The 17,666-nt window shown below is 47.2% G+C and overlaps 1 protein-coding gene across 9 annotated transcripts in view; it reads left to right on the plus strand.

Annotated features, from left to right (window-relative positions):
- SLC4A4 (solute carrier family 4 member 4) overlaps positions 1-17,666 on the plus strand; it is a 231,685-nt gene that overhangs the window by 34,624 nt on the left and 179,395 nt on the right. Inside the window, exon 1 of one of the 9 annotated variants that reach the window (XM_064450717.1) lies at positions 7,900-8,143. The exons of the other annotated variants lie outside the window; for them this stretch is intronic. The gene's annotated coding sequence lies outside the window, so the exon portion shown is untranslated. Of the gene's footprint in view, positions 1-7,899; positions 8,144-17,666 lie in introns of those variants that run through there. 9 annotated transcript variants of the gene reach the window in all.

The following is a 17,666-nucleotide window of genomic DNA, read 5'->3' on the forward strand; positions in this document are numbered from 1 at the left end:
TGTGGTGGGAGAAGGGCTCCAGCAGCAGTGCTGCTCCCTCACAGAATGTTGTGACGAGAGAGGGCAGCTCTTGGTAGTGGGTTTGTTGTCAGGATCTTCCCATTGCAAAAATAGTCCCCAGCACCTGAAACTTCCCGTGGGAATGCTGTCGGCAGCAGTAGCGAAGGTGTCGCAGCTGCTGGGGCTCAGCCTTTGTTTGACCGAGAGGGACAGGGCAAACCCTTTGCTAATAACGGTTGCGATTGGTTTCTGCTGCGATTGGGCGTAATCTCTGAGTGGAAAAGATCAAAAGCACTTTATGCAGGGTGTCTTTGTTGTTGTTTTTTCTTGGCCTTGTTTTGCCTTGGACAACACATCTATCCAGTTCCACTTTCACTCTGCTGCTTTTTTCCCTAGGACATTTTGCTCTTAAGACTGTCTTCAAGTGGCAAAGACCTTTTGGAGTTGCATGTGCTCCTGGGGAATTGTTGCTTGCTATAAAATAATCTGTTTCTGTTGGAATTACCAAACAAATAATTTAAAAATCATTATGCTTTATTTATAGAGTGCAAATTGCTGGCTAAGTATGACCTGCCAATGTTTGTTTTTAGATGTTTTGTTTAGGATATGTTTATATAATAGAGGAGAGAAAGAGCAAGAGATGTGAAAATCCAAAGTAGTGAATGATGATGCCGCTGTTGAATTATTTCAAAAGAAAAGCAGATTTTTCTGATGACCCAGGATAGAGAATGAGATAATAATCTGAAGTCCTTCCCAAAAGGGCGGGGGGGTGTAAAAAAACCAAACCAAACCAACCTTTGGTATAAAGCATTATAAATTGTGTCCTGCATAAAAGTGACCTGGAGTTTAGACATGAAATGACAGAGGGGAAAATATGATCGAGTTACTTCAACTTCATTGCAAGCACCACTCGCTGCTGTCTAGCCTTGTTCTCCGTATCAAAAGAGGCCTCCCCAGAGGGGGTAAAAATAGGCAACGGTTTAGAAGCTAATCAATGGAAACGCTCTTGTTCACCGGGAATAGAGAGTCTGTGTTATTGCAGTAGGAAAATGGTTAAAGGCAAAGAGCTGAGATGAACTGAGAAGAAACATTTAGATGAGTATCTGTTGTTTAAATTGGCTGAGTAAGGGGAAAACAATGTTCCTAGAACAATAACCTAACCTGTACTGGAAATCAATTAATGATTAATTGGCTGGAAGCAAGCAACATAGATCTCTGTGGACCTCACTGTGTAGTTTCCAGTTATGATAGTTTTATAGCTTTTTTCAATATGTAATAGTTCTATAGCTTTTTTCCAATACCTGTCACAAGAGAAGGACACTCAGGTGTATATATGGTTGGATTAGGTAGAGAAGTTGCTAAAGTACCTGTTATTGATGCTGCCTTTAAAATGCAGAGGGAGCCATCCATACCTTGACTTCATGGTTGTGGAGATGACAGACGTGTTTATCGAAGGCATCTCCTAGAAATGTTCGCTTTATGGCTTATACCATCAAAAAAGCTTTGTTGTGTTTCATCACATTCAGCCATAAGCAAAGCCTTTCAGATCCCATGGCGTGGTTCTGGCTGTGTTTGCTTTATAAAGAGAGCGTTCCCAGCAGGAGGGATTTCACAAGGAAGTTGCCTTTTCCTGTGGCATGCTGTATTTTGGAGCTCCTGCTGCTGCCATTTGGCATCTCCAAAACCCCATGGAGGTTTCTGCAGAACACGTCCATTTGATGGAGGCTGTCAGATATAGGGCACCTTTTGAAGATGACTGTAATATCTGATCTTGGATGTTACCAGCTGGAAAGCTATGAGATTTTAATCCCTTAGATGATAGCTCTAGGCATAGCTATCTCTTGTAAACAATTGCATTGGAAGGAAGGTTCTGTTTCAGAATCGCCTTACCGTGTTCCACCTTTCGGGGGCTTGGTACCCGGCCACGGTTATGTATCCAGCTGGGATTCTTTTTTGCATCAGGTAAAGATGTAGTTTTGAATTAAGAGGATCACAGTGACCTGCTATTCAAGCTACTCTCTCCTGCAGGATATTCGGTGCTCGAGACCAGATGCTGTCAATGTAGGAGAGGCAAGGATTCTGTTTTAGAGAAGCAGGGCAGAGTTTGTTTTCCTGATGTACGTAGTCCCCCAGCTCTAATGCCTATCGCTGTCGGCTTGTGGAAGGTATCTTCAACCAGAGCGTAAGAAGGCTTGTTGAGGGGGCTGCTGATTTTTGTCAGTAAGTTGCAAGTTTTATTATGCTAGTCCTGTTGGTGGACTTGGCCTTATGCTGAGAGTGTGGGAGGTTTCTCCACGTCCCTCCAGTCAGCGATTAAATATTAGAAGCTTTCCTGAGCTGGTGCACAGCGAGAAGGATTTTGATAAAGATGGTGGTTATTACTTTGTAAGGCTTTGGTGCTCAGAAGAATCGGTCTGGACCATAGTAAACATGCTGTACAGAAGGACTGGAGGGTGTGTTGGCCCATACCTCTGAGGATCCATTTTTTTGGCCCAGACTGCCAATAGCTGAGGAACGAGGAACAGAAATAAACTCATCTAACTGACAGCGGGGGGAGAAACTGGGAAAAGAACAAATTCTCCTGATGTAAATGCTGCTTCTCTCATCAGCAGCCCACCCATATCTAGCGTACAGCAGAGAAGGGCTGCCAGTTCTGTACCCCATTTTCATGTAGATACAATTAGTCTTGTGCAAAAGGGGGTGGACTTCAGCCCTATGAGTTCTCTTCTGTCCTGAGATGTGAAAAAAATCTGTGTCCCTTCTGGCCTGCTCTGGGCATGAACTCGCTCTGAAGCCGAGAAGAGGCCATGTGTCTGAAAGCACAGAAGCGCTGTAGTCGGCTGGGCTGCTCCCTTCCCCGGCCCTCTCCCCCTTGATTCATTCTAGAGAGGGTGCATATTTGTTTTTCAGTATCCCAACAGTTGTAGGTGGTGAAAGAGTGTGTTTCGGTATCCCATGCTCTGATGGTTTTTGTGGGTGTATAAACAAACACACTTCTTTTTAACAAAGCCCTGGGTTTTTGGCTCTTTGACCAAAGGCTGGTTTGGCTTCATTCCCTCTAGCACGGAGCAGGACACAGCTTTGGGCATTTGCAACTAGCTTTCTCCGCTGCTTCCCAAGGCCGGGGCGCTCGAGCCGTCCTGCAGAAAGCCCAGCTTGCTTGCGGCAAAGGGGGTACCGGCCACTCACCCCTCTTGGGGACTGGAGCTGGGGTTTGTGCCAGCCCGGCTCTCCCGGGGAGATGTGGGGCTGCTGATTTGGGGGTGCCTGTGGCCGGGTCCCAAGGGGGGGGAGGTTTCCAGCAGAGGGCCCCCGAGCAGCACAGCAGGCTGCCTGCCTGGTGCTGCTCTGCTCCTGGCCCGAGCTGCTCAGGGTCTCCTTGCAGCCCTGCTGTTACCGTATGTGATAGGCACCGCGGTTTTGTGTGTGGAGTTGCTCTTGCTGGAAAGGTAAGGGATGTTTCTGCAAGGAAATACAGGTGTTCTATAAAATGCAATCCCAGAAGTAGTAGTTGGGAAGAGGCTGGCAGGTCTTGCTTACAGATCTGTGCAAAGCACTGACTTGTGTTGCTTCCTGGTCAAGTAGAACACAACGCTTCCTTTCATATATTCTGATCTCCAAGTGTTTAACCTCCAACCTTAACTAGAGATCTACCGGAAAAGCTTTTGAGGTGAATATGTGATGCTATCAGAAGTGATCAGGAGTACTGGAAGGTACCAGAAGCAACTGACCCAGACCATGAAGTAAGTCCCCATAGCTCTCTTCTATGTGAATAAGGAGGCTATTGTGGCCTATATGGCTATCAAAGTGATCCAGGATTGCTCATTGCTCTCAAGCAGATGTGATGTATTATTAATGATAAGCACATCAAGCGCACATGGTGAAAAAACCCTTAAGCCTCCAGCATTGGGTTCTGTCTTACTTCAGCTGCATGTTTTTCAGCACCTTCTGTTTCTCCCTCCTTAGAGAGATGAAAGCGTGAGCCAGTGCAGGGGAAGTCAGCAGGAATTTGGCAACTCGCTTCTTTGGGCCCTGCGTGTGGCTTGGCAGTGAGTGGGCAGGCGCTCAGTCAGGGGGCTGAATTAGGGCTCTTACGGAGTCTGAGAAGTCAGCTCCCCGTTGAATGTTGGTTTTGCAGCTAACCGAGACAGGGCTATTAGAAAATGCAGAACCTGCTAATCTAGTTTCAAAAGCCAATAGGTTTACTTACACTAGACCTTTAATACCCAGCTGTCAGGTAAGGCTTGCTGAGAGGTTGAGTTCTGTCTAGATTTCCTGGGAAGCGGATGGAAAGGACAGACAAGTCCTGACTCTTGGTGACTTGAACACAAGTAGGGAATACAAATGGGAGAGCTACAGAGTTGTTTTTCATGGTTGCCCTTAGAAATTGGTGCTATTGGACTAATTGAGCTGTAATACCAAGGAATGTAATGCAGGAGTTTGTTCCGTTGAATTCAAGTGCTCGAATGAGCTGCCTACCTGTATCTTTTTAAAACAAAAAAAACCCCTGAAACCTCAGGGTCCTTAGGAATAGCCACGATCGAGGCGTGAGTCCTGAAAATATGCGTGATTGATTTTGTTGATGTAAAGAGGATTACTTGCATGCACAAGTGTGTTCAGGGTCCAGCCTGCTTTTGTAAATGATGACTTGGCACTGACCATTTGTCAACAAAGGAAAAGATACAAAAAGCCTCTTAGACAAGTGTAACTGAGGTCTCTCTGTACTTAGTTCTTTCTGTTGAAACAGTTTTATCCTCTGAAACTTCCTGGCTTAGACAGAGTTACTCCTGACTTAATCCAATGCAAATATTTTATCACTGGGTAGTCTGCACAAAACCCTGGAAATGCAGGAGCTGCCAGTTTCCATCTAGATCAGCATCGTCTCTGACTGACAACGCTGTGGTCAGCATGAGCGGCTTCTGAGGAATCTACCAGAAATGCTGCAAGATATATTTATGGAATAACCTGCCCCCGGGGAAAGTTTTACCCTACCAATTCCACTGAGCATGTGCATGTGTGTATTCTCTGATCTTTACCATCAGAACTTTGGCCGTTCTCATTATCTGTACGCATGTCAAACGCTGTCATTGACAATGATACCTTGCGGGGCCTCACAGGGAAACTTGCGTGCTGCACGAGAAGGCAGAGGCATAATTTCTGGGTGTCAGCGGACATTTAGTTGAACGTGGCGTCCTGTTCTGTGCCATTGTTGGAGCAGGCTTTTATTGCCTCAGTCGTGAGCGGGAGGTCGGCTTTAGAGAAGGCCATCGGCACAACTTTTCTTCACAAAGTCTTTCTGTACGGGGCTGAAGGCAGCGGACTTGAAAGGCAGGTTAAGAACAGAGAGCCGAAGACGCCCCAGACAAAACTGTTCCTTCGTCGTCTGCTCTGTGAATGGAAAGTTAGCAGGCTGTAGTCCTGGGTGATGAGCTTATCTCCATTTATTAAACCAAACAGAAAAAAATGTTGGAAAGCACTGGGTAATTTTTAAGATGGAATATGGGAGCCAGATTGTAGAAGTAAAGCCTAAAAGGTACAGGTGTACGGTACATTGGACGGGTCGGCTCCAGCTGATGGGGTTTTATTTTGTTGATCACCATGGCAGGATCATTAGGTCATTTTATTTGGGTGTTCCTCTGCACATAGAGTGAACTCATTTTCAAACTTGGCCCAGATAACTGCCTTGGCTCTTGGTTTGAGGACTCCTGGAAATGGTTTTGGTAGGGTTTTAGATCATTCAATGTAGTGATGGTATATTTAAAGACTGACTTAAAATCACGCATCCTAATGTCAAAACTTTTTTTTAGCCAGAAAATTAAATCCATGGGTTGAAGATGACAGCAGGTTAAGTTGCAATGAACGGTGAGGGGATGGAATCGGTATGGGAGTTATTTAGATTTGTTACTAAAATAGCAAGCCAAGAGCCAGCTGCTGAGGGCCGTGCAGGAGGTGCTTTCACGGAGGGATCTAAGCGCTTGGGGAGGATGCGACACCCCCCGTTAGCTGTCTAAGTGGCAAGAAGCAACAGCAATCTTCTGGAGTGGCTAATGTGTCTCCTCTTCGGGAGCTTCCCAGTTCATTTATAACTGGGAGTGAAGGTGAAGGTACAAACCGACTGCAACAGCACTAGGGAGACAAACCGTCGAGAGAGTAGCCCTTGGTTCTGAGCCGTCGCCTACGCCTTCGGGAGAGGAGATGATATATAGTTATTTGGGTTAGGCCTTGAGTGTACCAAGCTTCTCAGCTGACTGAGTGCTTTCCATACGTTAATACAGGCGCTGTCATTAGTTGAAATGAAACATAGCTCCAAGTGACGAACATCATGGCTATGCTGCCAGTGAGCCACTGGAAACCCATTGACTGTTTAACAGCGTTTACTGAAGGAATTTGATTTATTAAAGTCAGCAGAGGAGCTTAAGTCCTGACCAGTTCATGCGCAGACCACAGGTCTGAGGTCTTTCAGGAAAAGATCAGAAAGGCGGTGAGGGGACAGCAGCTGGCAGGCAGTTACCAGTTTTCAGAGGCTGGGAAAAGTGCAGAGGTGACAAGCAGCAGAAGGGAGAGGGGGAATTCAGCAGGGAGGTGGCTTCTGCTGTGCTTTATCCAGTCTGCAAGTGCTGTGGTGTCTGCTGCTGCTGGTTTTTTGCCTGTCCGATGGGTTACGTATGATTCCCTAATACAGAATTTAAACAGGTGACAAAAGCGGAGCTTGGTAGTTGAGAATTAACTGAAGAGGCAGTTGCTGTGTGGTAATCCTAAACCTTGCTGAAGAAGCGGTTTTTCCTCTGCAGAGCTACAGCCGTCTCCTTTGTTCCCCAGAGGGTCCGTGTCTTTCCCGATGATGGATTGCTGGTCTGCCATGTTATTTGTGAGCAGTTTGCAGAGCCCCCTTGATTAAAGTTACCTTATGGATCTCATAACCCTGGCCTGGGCAGTAACGCTGAGCATAAGAGAGGCAGCTTAGTGAACAAGATGCGGGGTAGTGGTGCTAGTGCTCTCTTCCAGCACCAGGCTGGCAAGAACTTTCTGCAGGGCAGTTAGTGGAAATAGAAGCATGTGCCTGTGAGAGACGGTGGGAACTAAGGCTGCGCACGTGGGCAGCAAAGGCTGGTTGGTGTTAGGTGAGCCTTGCCCTGCTGAGAGCTCAGGAGGAGCACCAGGAAAGAGACCATTTTCTTGCAAAATGATAATGAACTGACTGATGTTTTCTTTGCTGTTCCTGCTATTTTGCTCTGTAGTATGTGGTTTTGGCCGAGGTGCTACCTCCGTTGTATGTTCTCAGGGGTAGGGTTGCTGCTGTGGGAGTGGGATACGCTCTCCGAAAGCCTGCAACCAGCTGTGGTGGGGCATCTGCTGTACCACCCCTTCCTCCATCACTGGGGCAGCGTCCCGCACTCCCCCCGTGGGACGGTGGCCCCCTCACCGGGGCAGGATCCCCTCTCCCCGGGTGGGATGGTGGCTCCATCGCTGACCCCAGGATCCCCCAGTCCCCGGGTGGGGTGGCGGCTGAGGAGGAGGGGGGGCCGCGGGCAGGCGCTGCAGAAGCGGGGCGCGGGGAGCAGCGTCCCGCCGCGTGTCGGCCGAGCGGGCGGCGAGCGGGCCTGGTCCCGCAGGGCAGGGCCCGGCCCGGCCGCGCAGCACCTGCCCCGGCCGTGCCCGGGCGGCCGGTGCCGAGCCCCGGGGCGGGGCGAACCCGCAACGCCGGCGGCTCCTCCTGCGGCCTCCCCGCCCCGGGGCCCCGTGACGGCGGGCGGGCGAGCGGCGGGGCCGGCCCGGGGAGGGGATGGGCTGGGGTGGGAGCGGGTGGGAGCGGGCGAGGGGACGGCCGAGCCTGCCGGCGGCTTTAAATGCGGGCCGGGGCGGGCGCCGCCAGCAGAGCCGCTCCGCCTCCCCCGCCGCTCGGCCCCGCCGCCGCCGCCGCCGCCGCGCTCCCCGGGCAGACCGGGGCCGCCAGCGGGGAGCCGGCCGGCCGTGAGCGCCGACAGACGGACAGGCGGACAGGTGCCTGTGCGTGTCTCCGTAGGCGCGGGTGCGCGGCCATGCCCCGCGCGGCGTGCTGAACCCCCCGACCCCACCGCCGGCTGCCCCCGCAGCCCCCGCCCGCCGCCGCGCTGGAGGAGCGCCGCAAGCCCGAGCCCCGCAGGTGAGCGGGGAGCTGGGGGCGGGGGGGGCTGCCCGGGGCGCCGGCCCCCCCGCGGGCACCAGCCCCAGCCGGGACCCCCGGGCGCTCGTAGCCTGCGGGCGGGGAGGCGGGCTTCAACCCCCTCGCCTTCTCCCCTCCGGAGTTTGTCTCTGTGGGTGCCCTCGTCCGGCGCCTCTTACTTGGTGGTAACTTTAAAAATGTTTCGTGGTGTTGGAAAGCTTATTGTTTGGGGTGTTTTTTTTTTTAACGTTTTCGGTAAATCTTCACTCGAGTAAGCTGTCAGCAGCAGCTGGCTCAAGGAAATGGTATTTCCTCCCGAGTTGCTAGTGTTCCACCTGGTACATGGCCGTATGGGGATATCATCTTAGCTGAGACTTTGCTGCCTGTTTTCCCTTTTGCGAGCTTCCTGCGAAGCACGGCAGCCCAGAGCCGCTCTGCTCCAGAGCAAACGTGGAAATGAGAATTTAATCACCCCTTTGTTCGTGTACCTTTGGTTTAGTTTTTTTTTCTCTTTTGTTTTACGACAACGCTAATTATTAATGGATTTCCCTTTCGTCAGGAGCGCATCCTTTCGGTACCCGCGTTCCAGAGGAGCCGGTGTACTCGAGTGTGCCGAGAGCTTCGTGGCGTTGCGCGGCATGGGGAGAGGTGCCAGGCTCTGGTCCGCCGTTCCCCAGAGCTGCGCCTGGAGTCAGGTTAGGTGCCTAAAGAGCAGCGAGGTCAGGCTCCGGGGCAGATCCTAGCAGTACCACCTCCGTCGGAGAGCGGCTCCGCGCAGTACGGGTCCTTGCGCTCTTTCGTTTCAGGGAGGTGCAGTTTGCTTTGCTCCCGAACGCGACTTTCTGTTTAGGCTTAGTGGCTTTAATGTTTTGGTTATTCCTGAAATGTACATGGCTAGCTGGATTTAACAAAACTTGCAGAGTTGCATATTGTGTGTGGGGATAGAACTTGCTACTTCCCAGTTACTGATGTGATTGTTTGCAGAAATATTCCACGTTCTTACTTTGCTTGATAATCAAAAGGAAATTGTGCATTAGGAGCAACGTACAGACTCCCCCCCCCCAACAATGCCCCCAACACTGCAGGCTCCCAAACCCCAACTACTTGGGGTTTTTTGTGACAGACTTAATTTTGTCGTAATAGTTTCCACTCGTATGCAGAATGACTAAACAGGATTGTTTGCATCTGAGTGTGCGCTTGTTTGCATGCTTGCATGTGTGTGAACCCATTTGTCACAGCCCGTGTCAGTCCTCCTCTTGCCTGCCATTCAGTGCCGAAGCGAGTGCTGAAAGACCTTTCCGGGGGGCTTCTGTCATGCCAGAAGACCGCAGAGTGCTGTTTTGCAAGGCTTTATTCCAGCTGGTGATTTTACTTCTCAGTAACTTTACCTGCCTGTGAGTGTCAGTATGATCCAAAGGGCGAGCGTCAGCGCGATCTGCAGCGATGCTTTTTCTGTGATTCCCACCCCTGTTAGATACAGCTGTGAGGTAAACCCAGACTTTTAAGTTTCCAAAACAATATCGTGGGAAGGATTTACTTGTAACTTATCCTTCACTCCTGCTGAGCGTGAATTTCACATTTGTAAAAGCATTGCTGGACTGTAAGGAAGAGGGTACCCTAAGCTGTGTTTTTAAGATTTCAAGGGGCTGGCAACTGCAGGGGAATGACCGATAGCCCAGGAGGGACTGGCAGCGCGGTGTGTTGCTGATGTCCAAAGTTGAAGGTGGGGTGAGAAGTGAGTTATGGTTTGGCTTTTTCTTCAGTTAAGGGGAGGAGGGACGAAGTTTTCATTTGTGTGCACAGGGCATTCCTAGCAAGGTAACACCCTCTGCACATCCATTCAGCTCCCAGCAAGGTCCGTCAGGTTTTTCTGCAGCTCGTAACTGTGAAGATTTTTCCTTTAAACTTCCATGTTACGAATTTAAACCTTGAATTTCTACTGCAGTCAGAAAACACCCCTGTGTACTGGTGCTGTATTGTGGTTTTCCTCCCAGCAGGTTTTTAAAAGGAGGTCTGCAGAGGAGCTTTCAAAATGCGCTTTCGCAGCCCTTCTGTGGGTGTAGGGCAAATGTTTCAGCTACCGATGTCTTACCTCGATAAGAAAAGGTTGAATTTGTGCACAAAGTGCAGTTCAGAGAACAACATCCCGGTGGGAAGGGAAGATCTGTAACTCCTTTTGTCTTCTGATCTACCTGTTTATCAGAGAGGGCGCCTTCCTCACGCACACAGGCGTTCTTCCAGCAACGCTGGGGAAGCCGTCTGTGTTTCTGCCCGAAGGATTTTTTTTTTTTTTTTTTTTAACTGTGCTGCCACCTTGAAGACCCGTAATAAATAACAAGCTGGAAGGTGTTTTGGGCAAGGTTGTAAAAGGAAATTGCTGTGAGAGAGAGGAAGGAGAAAACCTGTATTTATTTTTCTGCAGATGAGTCTGTAAGCAGCTTCTTTCCGGTACCGGTTCTCAGCAGTCAGAGGTGCTGTCCTGCTGGAGAGGAGCAATTGCAAGGGCAAGGTGTTGCCTTGATTGAGCAAAGGTGCACTGGATGAAATAGATGCTTCAGGAAGGTGGATGCCTGGAAACACTTAGCCCTGTGGGTGCAGAAAGCGATGCTCCTGTGTGCCTACGTGCCGGCCTGTTAGCGTGGATTTGCTAGTCTTCTGATTTTTATTTCAATTTAATTTTATGTTATTAGATTGTTCTATGCTTCCCTATCAACAATAGCATAGCTTTTACTGGCTTGTGTTTGGATTCCTCCTTATGGGTCGGGAGCACCAGAGGAATTTAGGCTGGGTTTTAAGATCCCTCGTTGAAAAACGGCCTTCACAGGGCTCTAACTGTGGTGCCACGGCATCGGGTCGTTTCCTCTGCGGCGCTGGTAAAAATGACTTCATTGCCTTAGCGAGATAGCATCCTTGTCACGCTCCAGCAACCTGCCTTTCACGTATTCTCTGTGTCCATTAGATTTAGAATTTGAACTTTTGCTTTGAGCAAATTAAAAGGGTTCTGATAACTACTATCAGGTTTTCTCGTTCAAAGTCAATTAGCTGCTTCTGGCTTCAAATCCATTTAGAAGGCTTAAAAGGGAGTGCTCTTGGAAAATGCAGTAATAGCAGTTTACAATTAATATTGATAAAGGAGTGTGTCTCTGTCATTGTGCTACTGCTGGTGGAAGAAAAGCTTCTCTTTTGTGCTCCCTCTAAATAGCAGAACCTGAATGGGGAAGCAGAGGTCTTAATTACGTTTCACTGTGTGGCTTGAAATTAAAATACAGCAATAAAATTATCACGGTTGTGGTGAAGTCCTACAACGATTCAAAGCAATGCTTCCCCCCTCCCCGCCCTTGTACTTTTAGTTGCCGTAGCATCTTGGTTCTACTGAGTTTGCTCAGGCTTGCATGCAGTTTGCAGCAGGAATGCTTTTTATTGCTGTTGGACAGTGTTAGACCGGTGATAAAACAGTGTGTACCATAAGTAAAAACCTATGGAACTTTAAAAAAACTTCGCTAAATCTGTACCGCAGCCTGCTGGAGCGCTTGCTCTCCGGTAAATCTCTACCATCCTCCCTCGAGACCTTGATGACTCAATAGCGAATAGTGGCTTCAAGGAGTGGCCATAGTCTTTCAGGTCAAAGCTTGCACGGAGATTGAGCTTAAAGATACTGTGACATGGAGTTAACTGTTAAGCCTTGAAAATTAGTGTGTGATATTAGTGACGATGAAAATACCTCCTGTGAAATAAAAGCATTTAGTACAGGACCGTGCACCAGCCTTTTGGGGTCTAGGGGACGCAAGCTGTCCGTTGCATCAGGTGTTTCTAAACTGAGCGCCGGCCGAGCTGGGAAGCCCCGTGGTATCATTTGTCCTCTTGGTTTTCAGTTGCCTAATTCCATTAGCCGAAGGGTTAGAAATATCTTTGAATTACTCTCCTCCAATTACTAGTTTTTCTCATCAGGAACTTCAGAAGTTGCCACAGGGGCTGTCAGTGAGGGGAATTTGCGTGAGTTTTATGCGAGAAATATCAGAAAATCAGAGAAATTTACATCTTGGTTCTTGGCTTTCAGTTCTGTTTGTTTTGGATTTGTGGATTTCTACCCAAATTTACAGCCGTGTAAATAAAAGGAGAGGAGGACTCATAGCATACAACAGGCAGCTGTGATGCATACTGTTGGAGTATGACTTGATCCTTCTGAGCACGTGGGAGGAAATGGCAAATGGCCCTATCTTTAACAGATCTTCTCACCTGAAAAATCAGAAGACATGATTTGACATCACCGAAATGGCAATCCCTTTAATTTGTGACTCAAATGAACTTTCAACATCTGAATTCCAGAAGAGTGTGTGTGTGTGTGTGCTGTCAGCAGAGCTAATTCTGCTGAAAAAGTAAAACAAAGGCTGACGGGAGATTTTTATTTTTCAGAGTGTGTGTATGTATTATTTGTATAGATTGGGGGGGCAGAATATGGCTAAACTGTGTATTTACTACTCCTAAAGAAATCTTTTTGCAGGAAGTGGGGGGAATCTTCCAAGTCACAGCATTTCAAATCCTAGTTTTGTTATGTAACTACATTTACAGGGCAACAGCGACGGTATTTCTATTTTGCTCCTATATAATATATGCTTCCTAAGTACTCTGTTTTAAATCTGGCTTGTAATAAGCCTTAATTGTCCTTCCATAAGTACTGATCCACACATCTCGCATCTCAAAGCAAGTCAAGAAAAACTGAACTTGGTGGTGGTGGGAGTTGTTCGAAACACTCCTTTTAAGAGTGAGGGTTACTAAAATAACTTTATTCTGTTATTAATTATAATTATTAAAATGGCTTCATTCAATTAAAATGTTACCATAATAAATGAAAATATTCTGAAATATAAAATGCTGGCTTGAAGAATGATATCATTTTCCTCACCTTGTAAACAAATTACTCCTGCAAGGTACAGTTGGTAGTGGATATTTTGTCTGGGTGTCAGAGGAGAAAAGCTCAGGTCCAGCCGGAGACTGTGAAATAAATTGCATTTCTTCATAAATTGGAGCAGGTTTGTGTGTGTTGCTCCTCTTTAGACATATTTCAAAGACTCCTTTTTCAGCTTACACAGTTGTTATTTTCCCTGCTATTAGCTAAGGTTTTCTTTGCCACAGGTTTTTTTGAGGGTGGTTTCAGACTTTTCTTATTTGATCAGTTTGAGTGTTCCTGCCACAAAATCTGGAACCTGGATGTTTCCGTGACCTGCCTGAATACGGACACAGACAGTTGTGGGTGGAAACCTGTGCTCAGAACTGTGGGGGCCATGGTGGGAATGGTACCGCTCTTTTTCCCCTGGGAAAGGTGACTGCTGCTGATCTGTGGAATTGATGAAAGGGGCTAAAAATTTTATGTGTATGTTTCCCACAGGAGATTGAATTTTAGTTTCTCTTAGAAGTTATCACAGTGAGCTGGAGTTGTGCAAGAAATCCTAGTGGGTTTGCATGTGCAACAAGGCTTTGGCTTTTTTCACTTAAAATTTACTCCTGTGGTATACTCTATCTCTTCCTACGACTGTTTTCTGAGGAAAACATGCAAACTTTTTGATGACCGTGCAGGTGTGTAATCTTAACTTACAGACGATGACTGGAGTCTTGCATGCCAAGTAATCATCTCTATGAAAACTTTCCTGTTTTGTCTCTTTGGTAGAGTAGGTGCGGAAACAGAGCGGGCCTGTCTTTTTCATTGGCGTGTGCAGCTTTTGAAGGTCAGAGAATTTTCACCTCAACTTTTTTTGAAGTTTTTACTTCATTTTAATCATCTCTTGAAGGTTTATGGATCTGAGTCTCCAATTTCAACTCTTAACCTTGAACAGAAGGTTGCAGGAGGGAACTGCCTTTATTGTACCTGTGATTATACAACACTTCAGACACACTGTCAACCCTTCTACGTATGCGTAAGGATCTTTCATCAAGGTTGCTAAATGTGAGAAGACTCTGTATTTAGAATGAGGTTGGGAAACAGTTGCTCAGTAGCTCAAGTAAAAGTAACATTTGAGCATGTTAAACCTGCTTCGTTGCACTGGCATTGAATGAGAGCATATTTCTCATATACAAGAGCTGTATGGGTGAATTTTGCTTAGGTCCCATGCTTGGCAAATGTAGTGATCACGCAGTGGATTTTACCCAAATTCTTGTACAATTTGAATAGTCTGATATCACTTCCACGTCTGACAGTTCCCGCATTCAGCGGACAAACAGCACAGCTAAAGAACAGTAGCCCTGTTCAATAGACCAGCGTGTGTGTCTTTCTAGGCAGGAACAATAATCGCAATGAAAAAATAGATGGGCACTTTGTTCCTCTCTGTCCCCAAGGAAGCTTCGTTCCAAAGCCCTGATGGCACAACAGTGCCGCGCGTAGTGCCCTGGGAGTTAGCCCCACATAAACTGTTTAACATCTCATGATCTGTTAGGCTTGGCTTTGTGAGTAATAACCAAGTTTGAGGAGCGTTGTCCCAGGCGAGGTGTGAATGTGCTGTTCTGCGGAAGCAGTGCCAGATGCCTTTGTGCAACGCTGTTGATAGGTAAGCTTAAAAAGGCGCTGAGGTGAATGGAGTTCCAGCGCAGTCAGCATCTGTGTTGCTGCACAGAGGAAGCTTGGAAATCCGGAGCCGTGCTGTCGGAGTGGGACAGCACGGTTTACGTGGCTGCTGACGGTATGGTGGGCTCCGATTCTGGTACCTACAGTTTGTGGGATGTTCATTTCAGTGGGGCTGTTGCCTTCATCCTGCAAAGGACTTCAGCACAGGTGACTTCTGGCCTTGAAGCAATTCAGCCGATTGGCCTCGAAGGCCACGGGGAAGTGCTGCGTTGGGTTGAGTCCGGTGTGAGTAGCTCCGCTGGTATGAACAGGAGAAGGGCATGGTGAGATAGTGCAGCAAGTGGAGAGAACTACTGATTGAGCGGGGTTGGAGTGGTGTGGGAGCAAAGTCTAGATTGTAACCACAAGCTGCTTGCGGGGTAGGGTTGGATATCAGCTGAAGACCAGTGCAAAGTCTTCAGCGTATCTGTGATAGGGGCTTGAAGGGTGGTGTTAGAGAGATTGTAGAAGAGAATACGTATTAAGAGTAGAATAGAATATGTCAGCTGGAAGGGACCTACGACGATCACCTAGTCTGACTGTCTGGGCTGTGTTTTCAGTCACAGTTCACCTGTAGCCCTGTCACATGACATCGCTAATTTTGTTGAAAAAACGTCTTGAACAGATGCTGTTAGCAGAGCGTTAACTTTAAATGCTTTCCATTTCGGAGTGAGTTTGTCTCCAGTGTATTACTGACACGTACATCACCAAAATGTGCTTGGAAAGAAAAGATTATTCTTGCTGAAGAGCAAGAATTACTTCTGCAGGAATGTGATACATGCAAAGATTTTCCTTTAACTGTGTAAATGCTTCTCACTCAGGATAGAATAGTATTTGACGTTGTCTACCCCTTTATGAATGGTAAGTGATCAGTTTAAATATTGAAAAGCTGCAGCTGGGTTTTGGAAGGAGCCTTCCATGTCACACAAGCTTTGAGAACACTTTCTGTGGCCTTCAGCCGATGGTATGTGTTATACTTAACCGTGCCCAGGGAGGTGGATTCTGACAGCTTAACAGAGTAAATCAGAGTCCGGAATATGCTCTCTCACGTCAGACAAAAGAAGTATTTTGGTGAGCGTAGTAGAGAAGGTATGTGCCTTTTCTGCGTTCTGATTTCGGAAAAGGCTTCCTTTGATTAATGCATTAATCTGCCAGATGCTTCGCTCCGCTTAATGTAGATAGCTTGTGTAACCATAAAAAGAATTTAAAGTTTTGTGAAACACTTAAACTGAAAATAGATCCATTCAAAATGATAGAATGCTCTTTAAAATCATGTATTTATATGGATGAAAATATAGGAACCATTTGAAGGAAATGTAGCAAAGCCTTGAAAGCAAAACGAAGGCTGGGTACCCGAAGAAGTTCTTGTGTTAGTGGGATGCGTGACTGAGAATGTTTGAGAGCAACAGTCTGAGCGGGCTGCGGGGGAAAGGAGGGATCTGTCCTGCACCAAGTCCTGTTGTCCCAAGCAATGTCCCTGCTGCACCTGAAGCATGGGTCTGTGAGTAGGCTTTGGCGCACGAAGCCCGGTGGCTCAGAGCTTCCCTGGCTCGTAGCAGGTTCGCACAGGGAGCGTCCGTGCACTCTGCCTGCCGAGACTGGCTTGTGGTTCCCGCTGCTGCACTAGAACTTGCACCTGAGACCTTGTGGGTGTCCAGTGGCAAGGAGGAAAAGTTGGATCTGCTGGGCTTTGTGGTAGGCCTTGAATTTTCCATCTTCGAAGTGCTCTGAAGGTAAGCCTGACAGCCTGCGAGCATGGAAAGAATGTGAGCAAGCCTGGGCTTGAGCGTAGGCTCGGGCCCGTGCTTGACTGACAATGTAGGCAAGCCCAGGCACCCTTCCTTGACTATTGTGGGCACTGAACAACGACCATGATGCTCTGACTACTCAGTTTAATGGCTTATTCCTATTTGCAGTCTAAATAAGAGGGGTGGGCACGTAACTGTGATGATCATGCTATAGTTTAACCTGGGATGGACACTTTGGACCTGCGAATAACACAGTGAAACAGCAGGAATTGCTGCAAAAGAAAAACCTCCGTATTTCGTAAGTTTTATTTGGATCACCCATCTCTCTTCCTTGCCAAAAATGCAATGTATAATTTTTGTTGAAAGGGAATATGCTCCAAAACTACTCGGTGGAAATCCCAACTATATCTTACAGTGTCAGAATCCTCTCCAGACACTGAATAAAGGGAGATCATGTCTCCAGCTTTTAAAATAATTACTCAAATTAAAGATGAAGCTAGGAGAGCCCAGAGCCAATGTAGTTTGCTGAACAGTAGGTATACAACTTAATTTATTAAAAAGCATTGCAAAACCAACTGAAATTCATTGTGCTCAAAATATATCTCCCGGCAAGTAACCTCGATGTCCTCTGAGCCATCAGCGGTGGAGAAATGTGGGAGTGCGCAGAGATTTCTGTCAACTCTCGAAGTTTCTGTAATTACTTTCCTACAAATGAAGCCTTCTTTCTTGAACCTGTCTCTGCCTTCTAATTCTAAATGATGAATAAGACACCTTTGTATTAAGTATTCCTGGTACAATAATGCCTTGGGTTACAAACAGCTTAGTGTTTTCCTGGGGAGGCTTGTCTTGTAACTCAGTAAAGGTACCCGGTGTTTTTCACAAAGAGGTCAGTGCGCTGCTGAATAGGATTCTTAATTTGAAATTCTCAGTACTACGTCTATGGAGTCTTGAACTGTGGTATCAGCCCAACTTTGCTGGCTCTGTTCCCGGACCAATCATTCCACTTAGCAATAAAAAAATGCAAGATAATGGGTGCAGATAACTGGGATTTAATATTACCATAGACTTTTTTCCTTTTACCTTTAAACAGCTGTGTTGCAATTAGGTGCTGGGCATAAAGTTGTTCCTTGTTAACAGGTGCCTCCAAGAAATTTGTGATTACATGAAGATTTACGATCTG

The sequence above is a fragment of the Phalacrocorax carbo genome, chromosome 4 (genome assembly GCF_963921805.1).
Source record: "Phalacrocorax carbo chromosome 4, bPhaCar2.1, whole genome shotgun sequence".
NCBI lineage: Eukaryota > Metazoa > Chordata > Aves > Suliformes > Phalacrocoracidae > Phalacrocorax > Phalacrocorax carbo.